This window comes from Anas platyrhynchos, chromosome 11 (genome assembly GCF_047663525.1).
Source record: "Anas platyrhynchos isolate ZD024472 breed Pekin duck chromosome 11, IASCAAS_PekinDuck_T2T, whole genome shotgun sequence".
NCBI lineage: Eukaryota > Metazoa > Chordata > Aves > Anseriformes > Anatidae > Anas > Anas platyrhynchos.
In genome coordinates this window covers 16,700,411-16,722,421 of record NC_092597.1, presented here as the reverse complement: position 1 = coordinate 16,722,421, position 22,011 = coordinate 16,700,411, and the positions used below count along the sequence as shown (strand labels likewise).

The window sequence follows — 22,011 nt, the reverse complement described above, 5'->3', positions numbered from 1 at the left end:
ATAATGTTATATGTAAGGCAATAATTCAGGCATTTCAAGACTAAAAGATGGAATATATTTCCCTGGGAAGTAAAGTTTTTAGACTTTTCCATTTATTTAAAGGGGGTGGAAGCTTAAACACTGCCTGTTCTGGTTCCTTGTTTGTAGAAAAATAATTTTATTTCTTTCTTCCTGTTGTGAAAGCAGGAAGATTGATTAAAAAAAAAAAAAAAAAAAAAGGATTCAGAATAGGAAAGGCAAAAAAGCCTCTGAGCTCAAGTAACACATCGATGGGAAAATGTTTGCTAGCCCTTTGCTGTAGCATCTTGCTTCCATGAGGCTGCTTTACTGCAGGCAAAACGCAACAACATTGCAATGAATAAAATATTAAATACTGCTGAGGCTTTTATAAGGACATTTTTATAGTTCTGCCAGGTGCAGTGGCATCCTTTTAATTACCTGGACATGACAAAGAGTGCTGCAAAGCTGAAGTGTTGATCCTCTGTGTACATAAGGCTGTAAAAGTAGCAGCCGGGCATGGGATCAACTGCAGGTGAAAGGTTCTCTTCTGTGCACAGCAAAGGTCAGTGTCTGTTTGTTTGGATCTGTCTGTAGTTATTACCCTGCTAATGGTCGGAAATCATTTGTAAGTGTGTAAAACCCATTCATAAGAAAAATCACTTGATTTAGCCAATAAATGAATTCAAAGTATTGGTGTCTTCCCACCAGGTCTTATTGAATCTAATAAATGCAGTGCTGTAAGGAGCAACGTGCCCAGCCACCTGCTAACGCTGCCTGCCTTCTATCTTCATAGCTATGTGCCCAGACCTTCACACCGAGATCCCCTGTCCTTGCACAGCCCCTGCACGTCTGATAACTGCTCTGCTTTGCCAAACAAGTTGGCTTGCGTACTCTTGTTCCTCGTCCTCCCATCTTTCATGGGACCTGACCCCTTAGAAATTTCACTCCGATATTTCCCCAGACGTTAGCAGGAACTCATTCCTCGGGAGCAGAATCGATCCTGACCCCACTGAAATACTTCCTACACGTGGTGCCAATGAGAAATCAATCTTTCTTTTAGCAAACAATCGATTTGCCCACTGAGTATTAAGAGCACAACTACTTACCCCTAAGCTAAACCAGCTCCCAGCATGCTGGTTAGGGAAAGGTTTCCTTATCACGAAGCTGAGTCTGAAAACTGCTGAGCATCTGCCAAGACCCCAGCTCCCACTGACTTGGGGGACTCCTGAAGTCATCCCATTTCTATCCACCTTTTACAGGATTTGATATAATCCTAGCTAAAAAGTATTCTTTGAAATTCAGCAGCTCACAACACAAGCTACAGGGTAGGGAAGCACTACCTAACTCCACAGCAGAGAGAAATTATGCATCTTGCCCAATTTCATGTGGAAAATCTCTTGAAGCACTGGAGAAAAAAAAATCCAGAATGTTTAGATTCTGGCTAAGTGTAAGAAGTTAATTTCCTTATTCCAATGGAAAGGGTCTGATACACACTGCAGGGAGCTTACACCTCTTGTGTCCTGTGGGACCATTTATTCATACGCTGTCTGGAAAGAGGTAACTTTTTGTTAGATATGGACTAATACATCAGTCTTCGATGTTTATGACTTTCTCTATTTTGCTTATTGCTTTGCTTTCTCTGATTTACTTACGGCTCAGTATTGATTTTGGACTTCACTGGGATGTTTTGTTAGCAGACAGCCTTCTGTTTCATGGTCTGTAATTCTCACAATTCCTTTCTTCCAAGAGCAAGGGCCCTGGCAGATCAGCTCCAGCATATTTAGCAGTGGTGTTTGCAACCAGCCGTGCTTCTCCTGGTATTTTCTGCTGGACTTTATTGACACCGGCATAAAAGCAGCACAAGAGGCTGTGTGTCTTATACCGCAGTTCATAGTCCAGCATCCTAGCACCAACTCATCCCCACCAGCACTTTAAGCTGGCTAATTATTACAGGACTGTAATATTTATGGAGTTATTCTGGTTGGTTTTACAGGCCATGTGGCTCAGCAATGGCTAAGCTGGTAGCAGTACCCGAGCTTCATTTAAAGGTAGTTTGGGTAAATCTGTGTTACTTAACAGCCACATCAATGACTGTCAGGTAGACATAACTTAATGCTTGACATATTCAACTGCATAATTAGGTATGTCAGCAAATTAACAGCAGTGTATTAAGCACAATTCTTAGCAAGACCTGGTGAGCTTGGTGTGGTGTCTATAAATATTATTTTGTACTAGTAACGACAAGAAAATAGGTAACACGAATAGTCCCAAGCAGATTCCAGAAAACATTACATAAGAGAGCAAAGCACAACTTGAAATAGATTTTATAAAGCAATATTTCTGAAAATTTTGAATTACTCGCACATTCCAATTCTCTCATGTCGGAGCTTTGTACTGGGGTGCCTTGCTCTCTTTCTGCAGAACTTGTTGTTTATTGTGGCAACTCCGATAATTAACAGTTTCCCAAAGGAGGGAAAAATTTTGCAAGCCTGTAAAATGTCAGAATATTGTCAATTGACCACTACTGCGAAAATAAAATGCTAACATGCATTAATTTTAAAGAGTGAAGGGCTGAGGAAGCACAAAGATATGACACAAAAATGTCACAAGTTTTAGAGATGCTTAAAGGGATAAAATCACACACACATCCTGTATTTTTAAAGAGAAAATTAATAGATGTAGATGAGGCACAACCAATGCAAGAAGCATTATATCACACAAATCTGTGTGTGCAAAGCTGATGTGAGCAAACCAAGTGACTGCCTGCACAGTTCACACCAACATGCAGAGATGCATTTTGTCAGTGTGTGACGTGTATTTTGACCAACACATCCACTGGATGCCGAGGAGAGAATGCAAACGAGGCAGAGGTAATGCCAGAAGAGAAGATAATGCCAGAATGGTAATGCCATTCTTTCTAATGGCCCAATTTTCCTCTGTCTTTTAGGAGAGGAGAAGCAGAAAAGGCAGAAAGAAGCAGAGAGAAGAAAGCTGGAAGGGGTGGGATGGAGTGCTCTGATGTCATAATCTTCTGGATTATCAGATATGTCATAATCCCACTGCTCAGCAGGAACACTTTGTAGGGCAGCAGGAGAGCAGAAAGCGAGCAGCAGAGAGGGAGAAAGATGAAGAGGGGGAAGGATGATGGGGAAGGAAGCAGGAATCACAGGCGGCTGAAGTTCCCCGTTGACTGATGCACATAAAGAAACATTTGCTAAGCAGTTTACAGGCAACGTGAATTTTCCTCCAAGTGTGACGTTAAGACAAAGCCTCTCTTCAACTTTAGACTCATCAGTGATCCAAATCCTCAACCTTGCTCTGTGTGCACTTCTGCCCAGGAAGCCCGTCGGGGCATTTTCTGTGTAACTGGTAAGTTGCTCGTGTGTGTTTTTAATACATTCTGTACAGTGCAGAAGATATTAAAATGTAGTAAAGGGCACCAAGACTTTCTTCAGATCAAAGTAAATTAAACTTCACAGGAGCTGGACCAGATCTAGTTTTATAAAATGTAGCAGGGACAGGATGGGAACGAGGATGGACAGGCCTCTGGTGTTCCTGGGTTCTCTGTCACTGTGGTCCTCACACAGGCAATTTTCTAAGTCTGTTGGCTTCTTTCCTAAATTAGAATACCAGCCATCCCGCTTCAGCTTTGGTGTCCCCCACCAAAGCCTGAGAAAGCTCAAAGCTGATCATGACAAATTACTCGGCTATTATGGGACAAAATGTGTGTTCTAGGTGTATTAAGACTTTCAGCTCCAAATTTCCTAAGGAAAATAGACAAATCCCAAATGCATTCTAAACATCTGTGAGTCTATGGAAATGTCCTGTTTTATTACTCTCTCCAGTAAAACAATGTTATTGTTTTCAAATCCGGCAAAATCTGATGACATTTTGACGGAGAAGATTAATTGTCTCACTTAGGGAAACACTGATCAGATCTGCTCTGCTGTAAAACTTTTTATTGGTTGCAAATTTGAAGTCATTCCAGCTATCCAAGTCTGCTTTAGAAAAAAGACTCGAGACGTTATAATTTTACAAGAAGTGAATAACTTCTCGGAGATCTTTGCAAAACAGCCAATTTCGTTCTGAGCAATCAAAGCAAAGTTTCAGTTTCTCTAACGAGGTGGTTGTATCGAGAAGCTGGAGAACACTGACACTGGATATTCCCTCTGTTGTTGCAGCAGATTCCTCTGGCATTGACAAATAGCCTGTCTGAAATAGCAAGGTCAGATGGACAGTAACAGAACAAACAAGAGTGTCAAACCTGTCGTAGGCTGATGCTCTTGGCATTCCTAAGCAGGCAGGTAGATGGATGAACAGACATTTTTGTCATTTGTACCGTTTGTATCTAGATCCTTGACAGCCACGTCAAGTGTGTTGTTTGCTTTCTAGACGCCGGGATGTGTGGCCAGGCACCAAGATTATTTACACAGAGCAGGCCAGACCTTTCTTTGTCTCTAAATCCCAAAGTCCAGTGACACAAGATTAACTAGGAGCTCCGCTACATGTAACGGAGGCAACCGAAAATTGCAAAAGCAAAAAATTGGCCTCAGGGACGTGCTCAATCCTGCTGGCTTGCAATGCCTCCGCAGGAGCTCTGCTGGGAAGGGATCACCCCACAGTGCTGCACTGGTGGCAGCAACTTTGCTTCCCTCGACTTGCGAGGACCAGAACAGAGCCACATAGGGCCAGATGGTGTGCACAGAGACTTTTGGTTCCTGGTGGCTGAAGGAATTCTGATGTCCTGTTGGAGCATCTCTGGTCCCTTTGTGCTCACAGCCTAGCAGTTAGTAGCCTATGGGCTTTCTGTACAGTGACCTATTTGTGCAAGGGTTTACACAAGCATGGTAGAGGGATATTTTAATGTTGCAGAATATAGGGCTCCAGATTTGGGGTTTAAACAGTAATTAATAATAAACCCCTGTTTCAGCAGCAGGGTGATTGTCAAGCATATACAGAGGCCCTCGTGTTAAGATGCTGCTGTTGAGGGTAGGACTGAGGAGCACAGAGGCTCTCAGTGAGGCTGGCATTCGCTGTGTTAATGACTAAACATGCAGAGCATGAGCCTCTCCCTTCTTCAAAGCCTCCACTATCTACATAGACAAAGCAGATGCAGGAGGAAAAAAAAAAAAAAAAAAAAAAAAAAAGCACAGAGGTACCAAATAATTTCTGCGCCTGAAGTTACTCATTGGCCAAGAATGGCACACTGTTCTCCTGAATACCAGGCCATACTCAATGATCTATTTAACGTGGATATTAAAAGCTTAAGTAGGGAGTTGTTAAGGTTTTAAAATGCCCCAGCCTGGATTTCTAAACAAGGCCTGTCTAGAAGGAGGCTCCCAGATTTGTAATTGTACAGCCAAACAATCTGCTTCATTTTGGACAATGCTGAGCAGACGGGGCTCTGCTGCATGGAGGACCTTCATCATCCACTCCTTCCTACTCAAGAAAGATGCTCAGCAGCTAGATTGCTCCAAGGTCCCTTCCCTAGCTCCAGCGCTATCAAGGAGCTGTGGCTCTGAGAGTGGTGCTGTGACTCTGGGCAGGGCAGCACAGACCTGGCTCTACTGCCTGCCTGGATGCTCTCAGGCAGCAGCAAGCACCATCAGACGTGCTTTGCCTGCCGTCCCACCTACCTGTTTTTGCAGTCAATCTCTACTTTGTTTTTTCCTGTTGTCCCTTGTGATCATTCAGCTTTCCCTAGAGCTCTTTCTCTGCTCCCACCCCTTGAGAGGCAGAAAGAGATGAAGTGTTTTTTCAGGGAGGGACTCTGACTGGGAAACATGTGCATAGAGACGAAAAGCAAAGTATCAACCTTTTTGTGCGTTAATAAATATTTATTATTATTATTATAACTATTTAAAAACAGACTTAATGAGCAAGACTCCAGAATTTCATAAATAAATGCCAAGAAATGGGATTTTTCATTTCTGCATTTTTCTGGTGAGAAAGAGTTTCTGGGTTGTTTTGGAAAATGAATGCTGAAAGCTGGAAATCCTAATGGTAATCAGTGTGTTTTCATTTCCATGTGTGCATCTTTCTTGCAAACTATATAACATCAGCACAGTAGATACCCTTTATATAATTTAAAAGTAAAATGCAGCGTGAAGCATGCTGTTAGTTCTTGATGATAACATCGTATAAACAGACGCATGAGGGATTCTAAAAAGATCTTGTGCCAATTTCTGCTCTTGGCTAAAATCCTACAACCCCCTTGAAGTCAGTGGCATTCTGGGCTTGCAAATACAAGCAGGATTTGGATTCTAATTCTACAATTTTCTGAATGTGGACATTGAAAGAGAGAGCTGGCATTGCTGCTCATTAAGGGGAACTGCCAAAGGACTGCTAGGCCAAATTTCCAGTAGGTCTGGATCACTGAAACTCCAACTCATCTTGCTGTTGTAAGGTGTGGAACAGAGGTCAGAGTGACCGTGGAAAAAAATCCAGAGAGGTTCAGAATGAAATCAATCTCATTGAAGCCTCAGCTGTTGACGAAAATCTTGTGCTTATTTCTTTTGGATTTATACAGGCTGTCTCTCAGGAAGTAGGGGCCAATTCCTCTCTCATTAAAGCCTATGGTGAAATTCTCAGCAGTCTCAGGAGCTGCACGCTGGGCCCCAAACAACTAGGTTATAAGAACTGAAATGATGTTAGCACTAAACACCTGATCCAAAGCCCACTGAAGTGAAGAAGAGACTTTCTATTTATTGCCTCTGAAGATAAATCTACCTCAAAATGAATACATTACTAAGATTCCTCAGGTGATTTCTAAAGCTTTAGCAAAAGAAGAAATAACAACCTTCTATAGCTGAAGGAAGCATAAAAGGAACCAAAGAAAAAAGTCCTCTGTGCAGGCACATTGGTTAAATAGCATTGGGAGAAGGGGGTAAAAATTAGAAGAGGAAACTTGTTTCAGATTTTTTTGCCAATGTTTTCTAAAGAGGCAGATGGCCCTTAAGAATATGAAAATAAATTGTGCTGAGATATCAAGGTGATGGGAAACTTAAAGTACAACAAACATCTAAATAATGCAGGTCAAGGAGATTAAACACTTTCAATTGTGACATTATAAGTTGTGAAGTAGTAATGTTCATGGGTTGTTCCATCTTGCCATACGTCATCAAATCACCAGCATACCTGTGAAATCTTTCACCCCTCTCTGGGGTGTTTCAGCTTGTACCAAGGGTCATCTTCTTAAAAGTCTGGAACTTCTTTTTGACTACTCTGTCAAAGAAAAATCATGCCTGGTAGAATTAAGTTGGGATGTTCATCTCCATGCATTGCCTATCAAGCTGTACATGCTTCTAGTCATCCTATGTCCTGCTCAACACTTGTGTATTCTTAAAAATCAAAACTATTCCTATCCTCTTTAGCTGATTTCTGGCCCTTTCTGAGTCAAGGAGGCCCTTCTTTGGGTGCTAACAGTCATTTCTCTGATTAGACACTTCTCTCTCCCCATGCCCTATGTGAATTAAGCAAGGTTTTTTAGACTGTTGATCTTAAGATCCTCAACTGAGAAAACTGAATGCTATTTCTTTATCTTCCATTCACAGTTGTTGAAGATGTACATTCATTTTTTAACCTCCACACTTCATTCTACACCAAAAATAAACATGGTCATCTTTTTCATGATTTTTTTCTCCCTCAGAGACAGTTTGACTACAGGCTCTTCTTCTACAGATGACATGCGGCTTTGCATTCCCCATTTCCCAGCTGTTTGGGTCTTGAGTTGTGGTGGCTTCTGACCATTCCAAACATGCTGATTTTGAATGCTTCAAGAAATCCACTTACTCCAGCATCACTGTAACTAAGCTTTCTCATTTTGGCACATCAGAAAATTGACGAGCTTCAAACACAATCAAGGAAGATTACATCTGAACGTGCTGCTGTCCCCCCCTTGACATTTGATGCCGTAAGTTAACATTTGTTCCACCATGTGTTGCTGCTCAGTAACTCCTGGCAGGAGGTGTCCATCTTGTTCACTGTCTGAATTTCCCTTTTTATTCCCGCTGCTGTCCTGCCAGCTGTTGTGTTGGTTGCTCACAACTGCAAAAGAATCAGCTGGCCTTTTCCTAAAGAGACACTGTGAATGGTCTACCCTTCTACTAAGCATCTATATTTCTAATGATCACAGAATGAAATGATGAGATGAAACCTGGCACAAATAAAGTAGTCTAAGATGAAACAAAAGGAATTAAGTATTTTTTAAAAGAAAATATATAGAAGAGATGACCATAGACAGGCTTGGAGGAATGTGATCATCACTCCCCACAGCTCCTTGTGATTACTGCCAAGACCATGAAAGCACTCCAAATAATGTTGTGGGGAATGCTGTGATACCCACATGCAATGCAGGTCATCTTCTGTTCGTGCAACCTGGCATTTGGAGGACTTATTGCATCAGCAAAGACAGCCAAGTGTGAATAACCCCTACCAAAATAGCCGTGAAACTATGTTAGCATTTCCACGCTGGTTGCACCAGCATTTTCTGGTGTTGATCCAAGCTGAGATATTCTTAACAAAAATAATGGGGGACTTCTTGCTATTCAGCCCTTTTGCCAGGTTTATGGATTTGTCTGCTGGGTTCACAACGTTGGCATCGGTGAGATCTTCCCAACAGGCCATCTCCACTTGGACTTGATCTTTGCTGAAATCCTTACGTGTCCTCTTGCAATCATGGCCCCCTACCCTGCGCTATCCACAGATAAATTCTGCTCTCATTTGCTTTGTTTCATCTCTCTGGAGTCCCATCCTCCCCCCTGTCTGCTAGGAGCCCCCATCGCCCTTAAATTTCACCTCACACCCTTCCCTGACAGGGAAATTACGCCAGATTGCTGTGCGACATAAAAACATTCTGTGTAAAAATAAGCTGTGGCACACATCTCAGCACCCCTAATTTTAATAAAAGCAGCACAAAGAAGGCCGGGCCAAGTGACATTTTAACATTTTGGGGATCAGGAGGAGAGCTGGAACCCACAGCTGACTCCCCCGGTGGGGGGGGGGGGGCACGAAGCACTGACAGGGCCGGGGGAGGCGCAGGCCCCCCTGGGAGGCCAGCCCCATCAGGGGGGTTTGATTCCAGCGAGCGTTGATCCTTCGCGAATGTAAAACACGGGACAAAACATTTTATTTTATTTATTTTATTTTATTTATGAGGGGGCGGCCTCTCAGCCTCCTCTCAGCCAGGCCGCGGCCCGGCCTGAAGGGAGCAGCCCGGAGCTGGGGGGGCCCCGGCCGTGTCCGTCCCCCCCCCCCCCCACCCCCAGCCCCGAGCTCGCCTCAGGGCCCCGCGGTTTTGGGGGGGTGGGGGGGGTTAACGGGGACCGGTGCCGTGACGCAAGGGGGGGGGGACACCCTGGGTGCCGGGCCGCTGCCCCTTTAAATCCCATCCTGCGTTTCACGTCGCCGCCGTCTCCTCGCCGTACACAACCCGCTGAGGCGCCGCCCCCCCCCCTAAACCCCCCCTTCTACCACCGCCTCCCTTCCGCGGCGCCGCCAATCCGCGCCCGCCCGCGTCACTCCGAGGGAGAGGGCAGGCGGAGAGGAAAAAAAAAAAAAAAAAAGAAAGTTTGGTGAGGAGCGAGCGGGGCCGCGGGCAGGTGAGGGGAGCGCGGCGGGGCGGGGGGCTACTTCGGGACCGTTTTTTTTCCTTATTTTTATCTTTTTTTCCCTCGCGGGGCCGCCGGGCTGCGTGCGCAGGAGCCCTCCCGGGGCAGAGGTGTCCTTGTGAGGGGGCTGCGGGCCCGCCCGGCTGCCTGAGGGCCGGTGCTGGGGGGGTGCTGGGGGGGGGGGGGCGGTGGTCGGGGGGATTTGGGGGGGTCGTGAGGCGTTTGGGAGCCCCCCCGATGGGGTGAGGGCTGCCCCCGGCCGCCAGGGCCTTCCCCGCGGGGCAGGGCGCTGCCAGCCCCTCGGGGAGTCCTCGCCGTTAGAGGCAGGGGCCGTCTCGTCAGCGTTTTTGGTGTTTTTAAGAGGAAAAAAAGTTCGTTTTCGGCGTCCCTGTGGCGCTCGGCGAGGAGCACGGCTGGGTTTAACCGAGCTGAACTCGCTCTGGGCTCTGAAAAAAAAAAAACAATAAATAAAAAGGCTGGAGCGAGAGATAAGGGCTGCGGGCATCCACGGCCCCCGAAGGACTGTGTGTGTGGGGGTGTGTGCGTGTGTGTGTGGGGGGGGGTGTCTTGTGAAATAAAAACCCAATATTTGTCTCCTTGCTGCTACCGGCGAAGCCTCCACCAAATGTGCTGACGTAAGGTGGAGGCGTTCAGCAAAACCAAGGGCAGCTCCTTCGCCCCCTCCGCGGACCGACGTGGAGCTCACAGTTGTGCTCTGAAGTCCATTCCCTGGATGTTTGTTCAGGCTTGCCCTATAATGGGTGTCATTGCATAAGAGTTGCAGGCAGCGTGCTGGCTTTCTTTCCTTCTCCGAAGGGTCCCTGCCCTCCTCTTCGCTGGGCCAGGCTGGCTGTGTGCGTCGCAGAAGGAAGGGTGCAGCTTTGTGAGCTGCCCTATGAACTCCAGGGGAAAAAAAAAAATAAATAAAGCAGCTCCTCTCTTCCTCCTGCTTCTAAGCAAATGATTTTGTCTGATGTCATCGTAAATAATTCCTTTCGCAGAGCGCTAATCCTCTTCTGAACCGTGGATGATGGTAACTCAGCGACTGAGGAAGCAAATATGTCAATTCCTTAGTCTCTTTCCTGTGTCTCCTTTAACTTTTCTAGCATTGCTCTTTGAATTTGGCCTGATTAGTTAGTGCTGGGGTGCCTACACCTGTTCTTCATATTAATTATCCCTTGGCCTAGAACAAGGGGCCTGGCTCTTGCCTCGTATGTATTTGTTCTGGCCAAAATAACAGTGTGTTCTGGGGGAATTTTTGTTCCTCATGATAGTGAGTATCAAATCCTTGACACGTCAGTGGCATAATTCCTTGATTGTACTGCTTTCCAGATAGTGTCTTCAGTAGCGAAGAACTTCTTCTATGTATGTATTTCTGAGGATCCTCTTAAAATAACTTTTGTCTTAGAAAAGTATGAATCATATTAAAATAACAACAGATTAAAATAAACTTACCTCTTGACTAATCATGAGTTGTTGACAAATACAAAAAACTTGCATGTTACAGACCACTTTTGAGAGTGTAAGAATGTAAGTTTACCTTTCAGGTTTTTGTTACTTTAGGATGTCAGATGGCACATACAAAACCTTGTACAAATAGCTTGAAAGAGATAATGGCAAGTTATCAGGAGGGGAGTAGCATTGACACAAACTAGTGAAAAGCTGCTGTGGTTACAGATAAAGGTAATCCTTGTTTCTGCAAAGGTGTGTCCTTCTGTAATAGCTGTATAAATTAGTTTGATTTCTGAGAGAATTGTAAGTGCACAAACTTCCAGCTCTGTTTTCTTGGCAGTTAGTAGTTGTACAGCTACCTTTTTCTTTTAATTAAGTACTGAATAGACTTTGACTTGCGTTCAAGATACTTGATTTAAACTACAAAGAGTATTACAGATTATATATAGATGTTCTTGGAGCATGCTAAATTCAGTGGAAATCAGCATTTTTTTCTACCCAAGAGATACCTGATGACAAGGAAAAGTCTTTCAAAATGTCTGGATCCCTTCTCAAGTGCTCTGAAGAGAGTGATGCGTGGCATCTGGCACTGGAGTCCTCAGCTGTGTAGCTGAACAACATGTCATTCCCTATTCCAATCTTAAAAATACATATATTAAAAAAAAAAAAGTCATAATAGCAATATGGTGACTGCTGAGTGATTAAGACTCATTACGGCTTTGCAGCTTTATAAGCCAGGAGATAAGAGTGGAACAAAAAGGAGGGGGGGGAGGAAATGAAAGTTATTTTCTTAATGGCTTATTCTCTGTGCAGAAGGAAGCAGTTGGAATTTAACATGCTAACCTTTGGGTGATTTGAGATAGTTGCCTGAACTTCCAGGGGAATGTTGGGTGCGTAAATACGGTTATCCAGGCAACTAACCAGCCCTCTCTGATGAAGACCTGATATTTACCACATGTACCTTTTTCTGTTATTTCCAGATTTGATTATCACAGTGCGGTAATACATCTTGGATTCAAAGCAGCAAGAGAAATCTCAGGAAGTTCTTCAAGCTTACTGAAATCTCATCAGTCTGGTATGTTGCACTCTCTAGACTCTTGGAGTAGCAAGCTGAATTCTTTGTATGCAAGGGCCTCCTTAGTTGCTGCTAAGGATACTGAAGTTTCTAGGACTTTGGCTTGCTACCAGCAACTTTATTCTCACGAAGTAATATGCTACCACAAGTATGGAGCTTTGTTTTGCTGGGGTAGTGTAGAAGATTGCTTTTGGTAGTGGTATTTGTACGAGGGCAACAAACCTGTACTTCAGAACCTTCAGTCAACACATACTGAGACCTTGTTTTCATCTTGCCTGTCCTGCCTTGAAATTCCAGGTACTTTTTGCAGACTCTTTAAAGTAAAAGCAGGCTGGAAAGAGGCTACCACTAAGTGACTTTCAAGAAACTGCACACTGATATATTGAAGAATGTGTAAGAATACAAAAGGGAATGTTTATTTTATCATGCAGAGGTTTTCCTTCTGTATGTAGGCAGTTTGTTCAGGTTTGATTAAAAAAAAAAAAAAAAGATTGCCAACTTCTCAGAGCTGTTTCTTAAATGGCAAAGTTATGAAATTCCTATGCTTATGTGCTTCTAAATTTCTATACTTGCAAAAAATCTTATACAGCAAGTTCATGGGAACTGGAGTTTATAAACAGGTATTGCAACATCTGAGGATACAAAAACAATAAGAAGCTAAATATTCAACTTAAAGCTATCTCTAATAATAATAAATAATCTAAAAGACAGAGCTGTAATTGTTTAAAGAAAAATCAGCACGTGCTGTAATGCTGACACAATTGACAAGGAGAGGGTGAAGTCCTTTTCTACAATACAAGTTCAGTGTGTGAAAGCACCAGTTCTGTTACTGTGCTACTTATTAACGTGTACAAAATCCAGAAGTGCTGTTGTATTCAAGACGGTGAAAAACAGGTGCAAATTGTGAGGAAAGCTGGTGTGCTTCACAGTGATCTTTTGGGAACTGGAGAGCCAGTAGCCATCTCTTTATCTAATCCCCGAACAGCCATCACATGTAGCTTTTGATCGCTACTATTCTGGTCTCTGTTTGAACTGGTGACTTAAAGATGAAAGGCTCTGTTCTTGATCTCTTGAGCTGTCAAGTCCTCCAAACTTGCTGTCTGCTGTATATGTAAGATTGCAGAACAAATGGGCTTTTAGCTGCTCCATGATTACAATAGTCAAATGAGAGTCAGGTGCTCTCTCTTGTTGTCGTCCTCAGAGCAAAGTTCAGTGGCAGCAAACCGAATCTTTTTTATGCTGCTGTCAAAGCTTCCCTGTTTAGTGTACTCGCAGCTGCAATCTGCTGTTTCATGTTTTTGTGTGTTACTAAAGATATTGTAAGATATTGGCCTAACTTGAGCCCAGACCTAAAAATGATGCCTCTGCACTTCCTCCCAAATGTGCCTGTGTTTTCAGGGAAAATAGGTTACTTGTGTGCAGAAACTGAGCTTATAAATTGGGCTTTTTAGTGTTCAGTTCCACTAGGTCGTCTTCAGCATGGGATAACAACTTGAGTAGCTTTTTTATATATATTTAGATTTCCAACATGTAAATGTAGATGTGTGTACCCAGGAATTCTGGTTCAATGAGGCAGGGCTAACTGTGAACGTAGTTTTGATCCCCTATTTAACAGATTTTTGGGTTCTATTACTTCTGCGAGGGTAGCAAATTACTCCTGGAGCATTCTTAGTAAGACAGTGGTGTGTGTTTTTTTTTTTAGGAGGGACTAAGAAATCTAGGAGGTCAGTCTTGAACAGAGCAGAATCTGCTTTGCCATTTCCTGGATGCTCTGGGTGAGCCATGCTCTTGCTTATCAGAAGCTGGCCAAGCTCCTGCCAGATCAGTGAGTCAGAGGGGCATGGAAGGGGCTGATGAGCACCAGAGCTGTAGTAAGGCAGTAGGCCAGGCTGTATGGCTGGGAGGGGAAAGATGGGGAGAAAGAGGAATGAAACTTCTCCCTTTTAGTGATAAGGAGCTGCTAGCTGCCTGTTTAACAGAAGTATGAGTTGCGTTGTTCAATGATAAAAGTTATTTTTCATCACTGTTGCAGTTGCCAGGTGGTTAGACTTCTTTAATAGCACACAGAGCCAGACAGTTGCAGGTTAATACATAGTTGTTTTTTTTTTGTTGTTTTTCCTTTTGAAAGTACCCAAACAACAGGGATGACTTTAGGGTTGTCATGTCCTCTGCCATTACTGGGCAGCTCTGGTGATAAGATTGGTGACTTCTGACATTGTTTTTATGGGCCTAAAGTTAATGTGCGCTGCACTGAAGCTTTCCAAGATTGGTCACTGAGATTCTTGGAGGACGCTTTCCTGGTGGGTTTTATTTGCATGAACCATGTGCTTGCATTTGATTGCTTTGATAGCGTTTGGTCAGCAATGTCCTGCAAGCGGCCCCACAGTTCTCCTCAGGGGGCCGGCTGACTTCCTAAAGCACTGTTGAAGTCCTGGCTCACGTACAGCGCAGGATTCAAGTGTAAGGGTTAACGTCTGGTTCTTTCAGCTCGTTTTAGGTTCTGCGGGGGAAGTTATGTAAATCTTGTTAAAGTTAACTCCAGTCTTGCAATGCTTTGTGCTCATTAACCTAACAGCTGTACGAACTGCTGCTTTCCAGTTCTGTTTGGCTCTGCGGGGCGATAGATCGCCCTACAAGAGAAGGCAGCACGGGACAGGTGACGTGCCTGCTCTGGAGGAATCAGCTGTCCTTCTTGATGGTGTTTTTTGTTCTTTTCGGTGGGAACCACTGCGTGCTAAGCTGTTTGAGCTTGACTAACCAGCGTTGGGAAAGCGAGGGGCTGTATGGCAGCACAGCCAGCTGCCCTAGCCAGAGCAGGGGCTGGCATCTCCAGCGTGTCCCTGGAGGCAAGAACTGTCCTGTGAAGGACTTCTCCTCTCCCCCTCGCTCAGCACAAACCCAGCACGTCCCTGCACACCAGCGCCTGTGCTTCACCCTCCTGACCCTCTCCAGCCCCACGGGCGTGCTTTAGAAGCCGACGATCGCTCGGAGCGTGGCGCCGGGAGCCTCGCAGCTCCCCCGCCGCCCCCTCGGGCCTCAGCGACCCCCCCCCAAGTTTCCAGCAGCGCCCGCAGCCGCTGCCCCCGAGGCGCCGCCCGCCTCTGGCCGTGCTGACTCACGCTTCGCAGCGCCGGGAGCCTCCTGCCAGCGGCCGCCGAGCCTATTTTTAGCCGGGCCGGCCCTTCCCAGGCCGGGGGCGGCGGAGGGGCCGCGGAGGTGCCGCTGCTCCCCGGGGAGGGACCCCCGGAATTGGGGGACGCGGCTCCCGGCGCTGCTTCCCGTGCAGGGCGGCGGAGGGGTGCGGCCCCTTTAAGAGCCACCCCCCCACACACAGCACCGGGGGGGGGGGGGGTGCTCGAAGCGCTGCCTCAACCGAACCTGCTAGCGAGGAAAAAGTTCTTTAAGTAACAGACGCGCCGCTCCGCCAATCGCAGCGCGGAGCCGGGCCGGCGGGGCGGTGCCTTCCTTTCATTCCACCAATCACCATGGGGGCGGCGCGCGCAGGCTGGGTTGCGCCGGGAGAGCTCTTCCCCCCCCCCCCCCCTCCTCCTCCCCCCCCGCGGGAGCAAGAAGTGAAGTTGAGCCGGGGTCGGAGCGGGGAGCCGGGCGGCGGTAGGCACCTTCCCCTCGCGGCCGGGTCCTAGCGCCCCCCCGCCGGCCGGCAAGCAGAACAAAAGGGGCTCGGCGGGCAGCAGCCCGGCTGCCGGGGGGGCTCGGCGGGAGCGGGGAGGGGATGGGGGGGTGGGGGGGGGCCTCGGGCACGGCCGGGAGCCCCGGGGGGAGCCGCAGCGGCTCCAGCTCCGGCCCCCGGGGTCGTGCCCGGCTGCGGGGCAGCTCGCCGTGACAGCCGCTGCGGGGCCGGCCCGCGGCAGCGCTTGCTGCGGGCGGTGTTGTCTCAAATGGCCCATTGTTGTGCCGCCGAGCCCCGCTCCGCTGTTGTTGTCTCGGGCTCTGCTCTCTCTCTCTTTGCTCGCAGGAACGCCTGGCAGGTCCTCGGCGTGCAGAACAAAGATCGCTGCGAACTGCGAGCACGGAGCGCGGCTCGCCGCCTCCTTTCTCCTCGGCTTCGGGGCTGTGCTCACGGACACGGGCAGGGGAATTGTGGTGGTGCCCCCAGGGCAGCTGCTGCCCCTCCAGCCGGCTGGGGGGGAGCGGGTTTGGCTCTCGGGAATCCTCTGTTGTCCGACCGTAGCGGGTGTCTGCTCCGAGGGGAGATTATTTTTAGTTTCTGCGCCAGGTGTGTCATCTAAGGCCTTCCCTGCACTATTTTTAGCGATCCTTGGTGCCTCTGGAAGACCTTTGGGAAGAGGACAAGTGTGATTTGCCACGGGTGGCATGGGATGAGGGCGAGAGGGAGGAGAGCAGGAAGTGGCGAGTCAGGAAGTCGGGGCTTTTAACGAGAATGAAGACTTTTTTGTTTTAATCGTCATCCTTTTGGTATCTTTGACAAGTATGTTAGACGAGGCCACATACAGAACAATGCTTTCAGAGCGATGATTATATTTTCTTGCTTCCCTAAATATTTCCTGTTGTTTATTTAAAAAAAATAATAATAATAGAACAAACATTGTGTCTCTACACGGCTGCTCCTGGGAACTGGAAAGAAATACTCGTGGCCCTAATACTTGTTGAGGCTAAGTCAGGAGTTTGACGGGATTTGTATGATTAGTGGAGATGACAGAAGAATGGCTGTGAAAACTGAGCAGCAGTCTTCCAAGCGGCAAAGGAAAGCTATTGTTTAAACCTGTAGCGAACATAAACAAAAGTCTGGCTATTAAAGTATACCCCATGCTTTCAGTTTTGTACTGAGCCGTTTTGCTTACTCTAAAAATGCTGGCTACGGATTACTTCTTAAAAAATATGTCAAAGCACCTTGACATGCTGGCATCTTGCCATACTTCAGTGGTTCATAGGTCTGAATTACTAATTTGCTTTTGCTTTCTGTTTACAGCATTTCTTTTTGTTGTAGATTATATTTAAACCTTGAATATGCTTCTGTAGAACGAGCAGTGACTGTGCACAGTCCTTTAGGCGAGAGGTGAGCCAGATCTCTTGCATAAGGGGATATATACGTTTAAATCCCCAGGGTTTGATTCATTTCTTAACTTTACAACTGATGCTAGGCCGAGACTGAGTGTCTAGGTTTTATGTCTCGGGTGAGGGCAAGAAGAATAGAATAGTTTGCTTTCATTCCTCTAAATGCGTGGTATGAGTACGTGCATTAGACTTGCTCAAACAAACTGGAGCAAACTTAGGTATTTGTGTGCTGTTGAATACTGTGTTTGGCCAAAAGCTGGTTTTGCTTAAAACAGAAGAAAAGCTGCATGCATCAGGCAATTTGAATCGTACTGCTTGGTGTATGCGTAGCAGTTCTTCCCTGGTCCCCTCTGCCCCCCAACTTAGTTAGGAAAGAGCTTATATGGGGCCAATTTTACTGATGTGTTCAATGCAGAATTGAAGTGCTCAACTCTCTCACCACATGTATACAATTCTAACGCAGGCTGTTTGTAGAAAGCAAATCTGCCCTAAAGGATAAACATACCACTTTGCTGGCACAGCTGTACAACTTCTGTATTCAGGCTACAGCAAATGTTTCTTGCCTGCATTGAGAGCCGTCACTGGCAGGACGCGTGTTGTCCCCACGCGCCGATTGGTTGTTCCAGCACTCCTTGTTCAGAAAAACCTCCTGCACATGCTCCATCTGCGAGCCTTAAATGCTGTGAATGTGTTGTGTGCTGTGGGATTTACAGGTCTGCTTCTTGCGCCAGGATGGGATATACATCTCTGATGTGAATAAGAGATTTGTACAGGGATTGTCAGCCTGGGTACAGAGTGCAGGGCCGGACCTTGTCTCCCCTGTTGGTGAGGCGGAGAGGACCTGTGCTCTCTCCTCTGCTGGCACCTCTTCCTGATGCTGTGACGTGGGTGGCTCTCTGCTCGCTGGGATGGTCACCCCACACTCTGCTTCCATTTAATGCTTCCTGGAGAAGGCTGTGCACCTCCCCTGGGGCAGTCGTTGTAGAACGTGCCAGTAGCCTTAGGGAGGGCAGCTGTCCACCCTGCAAACAGCCAGGTGGGCTCCAGGGCCCTGCTTGTTGCCGAGTGCCTTTTGCTCTGTGTGGTGCCTCCTGCTGCTCTCCCAGCGCAGTGGGTCCTGTGGGCGCTGGGGGCGAAGCCAACTAGGCTCGCTTAAATTGTTTTAAATTAGTGGCTCGAGCCAACCCAACTGGCTCTTTTCCCTTACTCTTCCTCCCCGTATTCCCCAAGTGCTTCAGGGATCATTTCTGCTAATTGCTTCATGCCCAAGGCAGAAGGGAGGGAAGTGGGTGAATAATGTCATCTCAGAGACCTTCAGCCCTACCAAAAAGGGACATCTCTCCATGGTTTTAGACGTGGGTTATGCCTGCTAACAGGTTTCATTGCAGTTTCTAGGAGAGACACAGTAAAGGGGTGAGTAGCTGGTGATCGTTGCAGCCGTGCTGGTGCAGAGAAGGTTGGTACTGGAGGTGTGGCCCTGGTGGACAGATACAAGGCTCCTCGAGGAGATGGCTGCTGTCCTCTGGTGTGGAGCCTGGTCTGGGTGGGGCGGATGATCAGGCCAGTGATGTTTACGTTGTAGTAAGGTTTTGTGAAAATAAGCAGTTAATTACACATGACCAACAAAGGAATAAAACCAGCTAAGGCAAGGGACTGTCCTTGCTATAAAATCCATTTAACAGAGGCATGAAAGGTTTAAGTTTTTTTTAAACCTGCCTTTTTTTTTACCTTTAGAAATATCAGGAACATTAAGTCTTTCTTCCCTATTCTTGTTGGATGTCTCAGATGTGTCATAAGCTTCTCAGCCCTTAATTGAAGGGGTGGGGTGATATATTTTTAACAGATCCCTTCCAACTGTGTTTATAGGGCTTTTGAGTTAAATAGAGATTAGCAAAAACAAAGCCTTGACAGTGTAAAAATTGTTTCTCCTCAATCAAGTTGTATTTGCTTGTGCATTCTGCGGTTGTTGACAGAAACTCAGGTTTTGTGCATCAGAAAAGTAACTTTTCTAGCTATTACATTATACATTGAGATAAACCACGTTAAATCCTAACTTCATCCATCTTCTGTTCCATTTAGATCAACTTAAGAAAATGTTTTGAGTATTACTTAAACAAATGAACTCTTGCATTTGAGTATTTCCTAAAAATAGTTCCTTTTTAAGCAACAGTTTCATTAAATGTATGGCTCTTCCTTTAACTTAATGCTTCAGCAATCTTACAGAAGCCGAAACTCTGGTCTCCAAGCTGAAGACCACCCCTGCTCAGCCGTTCTGCCCTGTCAGGATATATTTGTGTCACAGCACTCTAACCTTCAGGGTATGGTATTTGTCAGTCTGAAATGTAATAATCCTGTATCTGTAGAACGAAACTATAAACAGTGCGGCTGACTTGGCAGGCCCTGACAACCACCTGAACGTTTAACTAGCCCAGGGTTTAAGACAACACTGCGCTGGTGCGTCCTGTGATTCACAGGGCTAATGCATTTTTATCCATGTGAAGGATTAGGGAAACAAATATAAACTTCATTATCAAATTAATGTGGAAGCTTAATAGCAGGATTTTTGAGGACAGAAGTGAGGTGCTCTCGGCTTGTTTAAATGTTTTGCGTTGGGCGTGTTTTGTTTTTTTCAAACAATGACTTGACTTCTCACCATTAGCTTGGACAAGGCAGAAGGCTAAACAGCGTATGCCACTGAATATATGCACAAAATCAGGCTGATGGAAATACTGCACGGGGAAGACAGTTGCTTTAGCTGCTGACACTGAAGGCTTCAAATTTAGGGAGGTGAGAGGCAAAAGAGCATCACTGCTTTTACAGGCAAAACTACAGAGCTTCTGTAAGTAAATTGGGCAGTTTCATGCCTTTTTATACACAAGTCTTATCTTTGGGTTAGAGTGTCAGAAGAAAACATTTAAGCAGTTGTTGATCATGCTGTTTCTTGAGGGCAGGACAGATGAGGCTGCAAAGAAGGATGAAATTGTCTCTGCTATCTCCTGTGTGAATTTAAGCTTTTTTTTTTTTTTTTTTAATAATAGGGAATCAGCATCTTTAGTGCAATGTAACTTTACCATGTAGTAGAACACTTTCTGTGCAACAGAATGGTCTTGCATTAGAGCCTTATCAAGGCAGGGGCAAAGGAAGTGCCTGTGTTGTGTCTAGAAACTGAAACACTTGCAGGTTGTTCTTCCTGCCTAGTTAGTTTCCTCAGTGAAATTTACAAGACTTCTGGTGCTGGGCCTCCACCATCCAAATATCATGTTAGTATGGTGTACTGTTGGGTATTGGTGTTCAGTCCTTGAATAAGTGATTTTGTAGGAACTAATTAGAATTAGCTATCAACCAAATGTTATTATCTTGGGAAAAAGTAACCAGAAAAATAATTATTTTAGGGCTTATGATATCAAAACCATTTGATTTCATACCTGAAAAAACAGTGTCAACATGGGTGGACTTACCTAGAAAATTTGTTAGGGAAGAGACTTTAGAATTGCTCAACTGGGTTGTTTTGAATATCAGTATGTTTTCATGGGCTTTGTTTAAAGTATCCTGGAAGAGCAGGAAGGAGGCATTAGTAACGATAGGTCAAGGTAAGTGTGTCATTAGTTACATAATAAACACTGTCAGCTGAGTGTGACAAACTGTGCTGAGGCTGAGACCAATACTCAGATCAAGGAGTATTTGATTTGTTGTGGACTGGCCCAGCAGCAGTGCATGAATATTTTGCCTTCCTAATAAGTCTAGTCAAACTTGGCGTAGGGCTTTGATTTCAATTGAAAATTCTTGAGCATAGCAGTGGAGTAATTGACTAGCTTTTAAACTCTTTTTTTTTTTTTTTTTTTTTTTTGAGGCAGGAGGAGGGTCAACAAACAAACACAACAAAAACAAACTAGCCCAAAACTTAAGTCTAATTTCACACTTCAGTCACTTAGTTGATTGTTGCCGTCTTGCATTTGCTTTTCTCTAACCTAGTGTCTGTGAAACTTTTTGGCTGTTTTGATCTGTCTTTTTGATCCTATTGCAAGAGTTAGCTTGTTGTTCTTCAAAGTCACAATGTGACCCGTGGTCTTAAGTTTATACCTAGTCATTCTGTATCTAAATAAATCCCTGATTAGTTGTTACCTACTTATCCTTCTGTCTTTTACCACAGATCCCCCATGGCACAGGCAAAATGCTTGAAATATCAGTCTGTTCTGTTGAGGAATATTTCTGTCCTTGATGCAGCTATGACACCTTAATTTCTCAAACTGTCAAGGCCTGAGATGAAGAGTTTGCTGAAACTTCGTTGTATGAGCTGATAGCTCTATCTGGTGAACTTGTGCAGGGTGGCACATACAAAGTAAGAGGCATGTTGTGGTATTGCTGGGTTTTCTTAGGCAGCATCTGTGCTATTTATTAAAATAGGAGGAAGTCTTCTCTTAAAATCCAGGGTTATGAGTGAAATTAGTGATTTTTATGCAAGGGATACAAATATTCTTCAACAATGGTAATTTGTGTGTGTGTGTGTTCCCATCAGAAAAGGAGTGTGAGACATGTTTCTGGGAGACAATGCCAGTGCATTGCCACAGCTTGAAAAACAAATGGTACTCACGGAATTAGCCTAATGTAATGTAGCAGCTGAAGCTGCGATGCATGTGAATGTGTCTGTAGGGCTTACTGAAGGGCTCTGGTCTTGCTGATCTCCCATGTATTTCTGACCTTATGCCTTAATAAATGGGGTATATTGTGTCCTGTTTTCCAGTGCTTCGTGATAGAAGTCCTGTTGGCCAGTATTTATGAATGAAAGGGAATGAGTGCTGTGATAGAAAGCCATGCAGTTGCACAAAATGAGGTTTGATG

General features: G+C 45.4%; 1 protein-coding gene across 4 annotated transcripts in view; it reads left to right on the top strand.

Moving 5' to 3' along the window:
- The first annotated feature begins 3,100 nt into the window (after positions 1-3,100).
- ZFAND6 (zinc finger AN1-type containing 6) overlaps positions 3,101-22,011 on the top strand; it is a 43,878-nt gene continuing 24,967 nt past the window's right edge. The window contains exons 1-2 of one of the 4 annotated variants that reach the window (XM_072043567.1): positions 3,101-3,369; positions 12,041-12,135. The gene's annotated coding sequence lies outside the window, so the exon portion shown is untranslated. Of the gene's footprint in view, positions 3,370-9,458; positions 9,600-12,040; positions 12,136-15,597; positions 15,748-22,011 lie in introns of those variants that run through there. The other 3 variants (XM_072043568.1, XM_027466724.3, XM_027466725.3) reach the window with 3 other exon arrangements.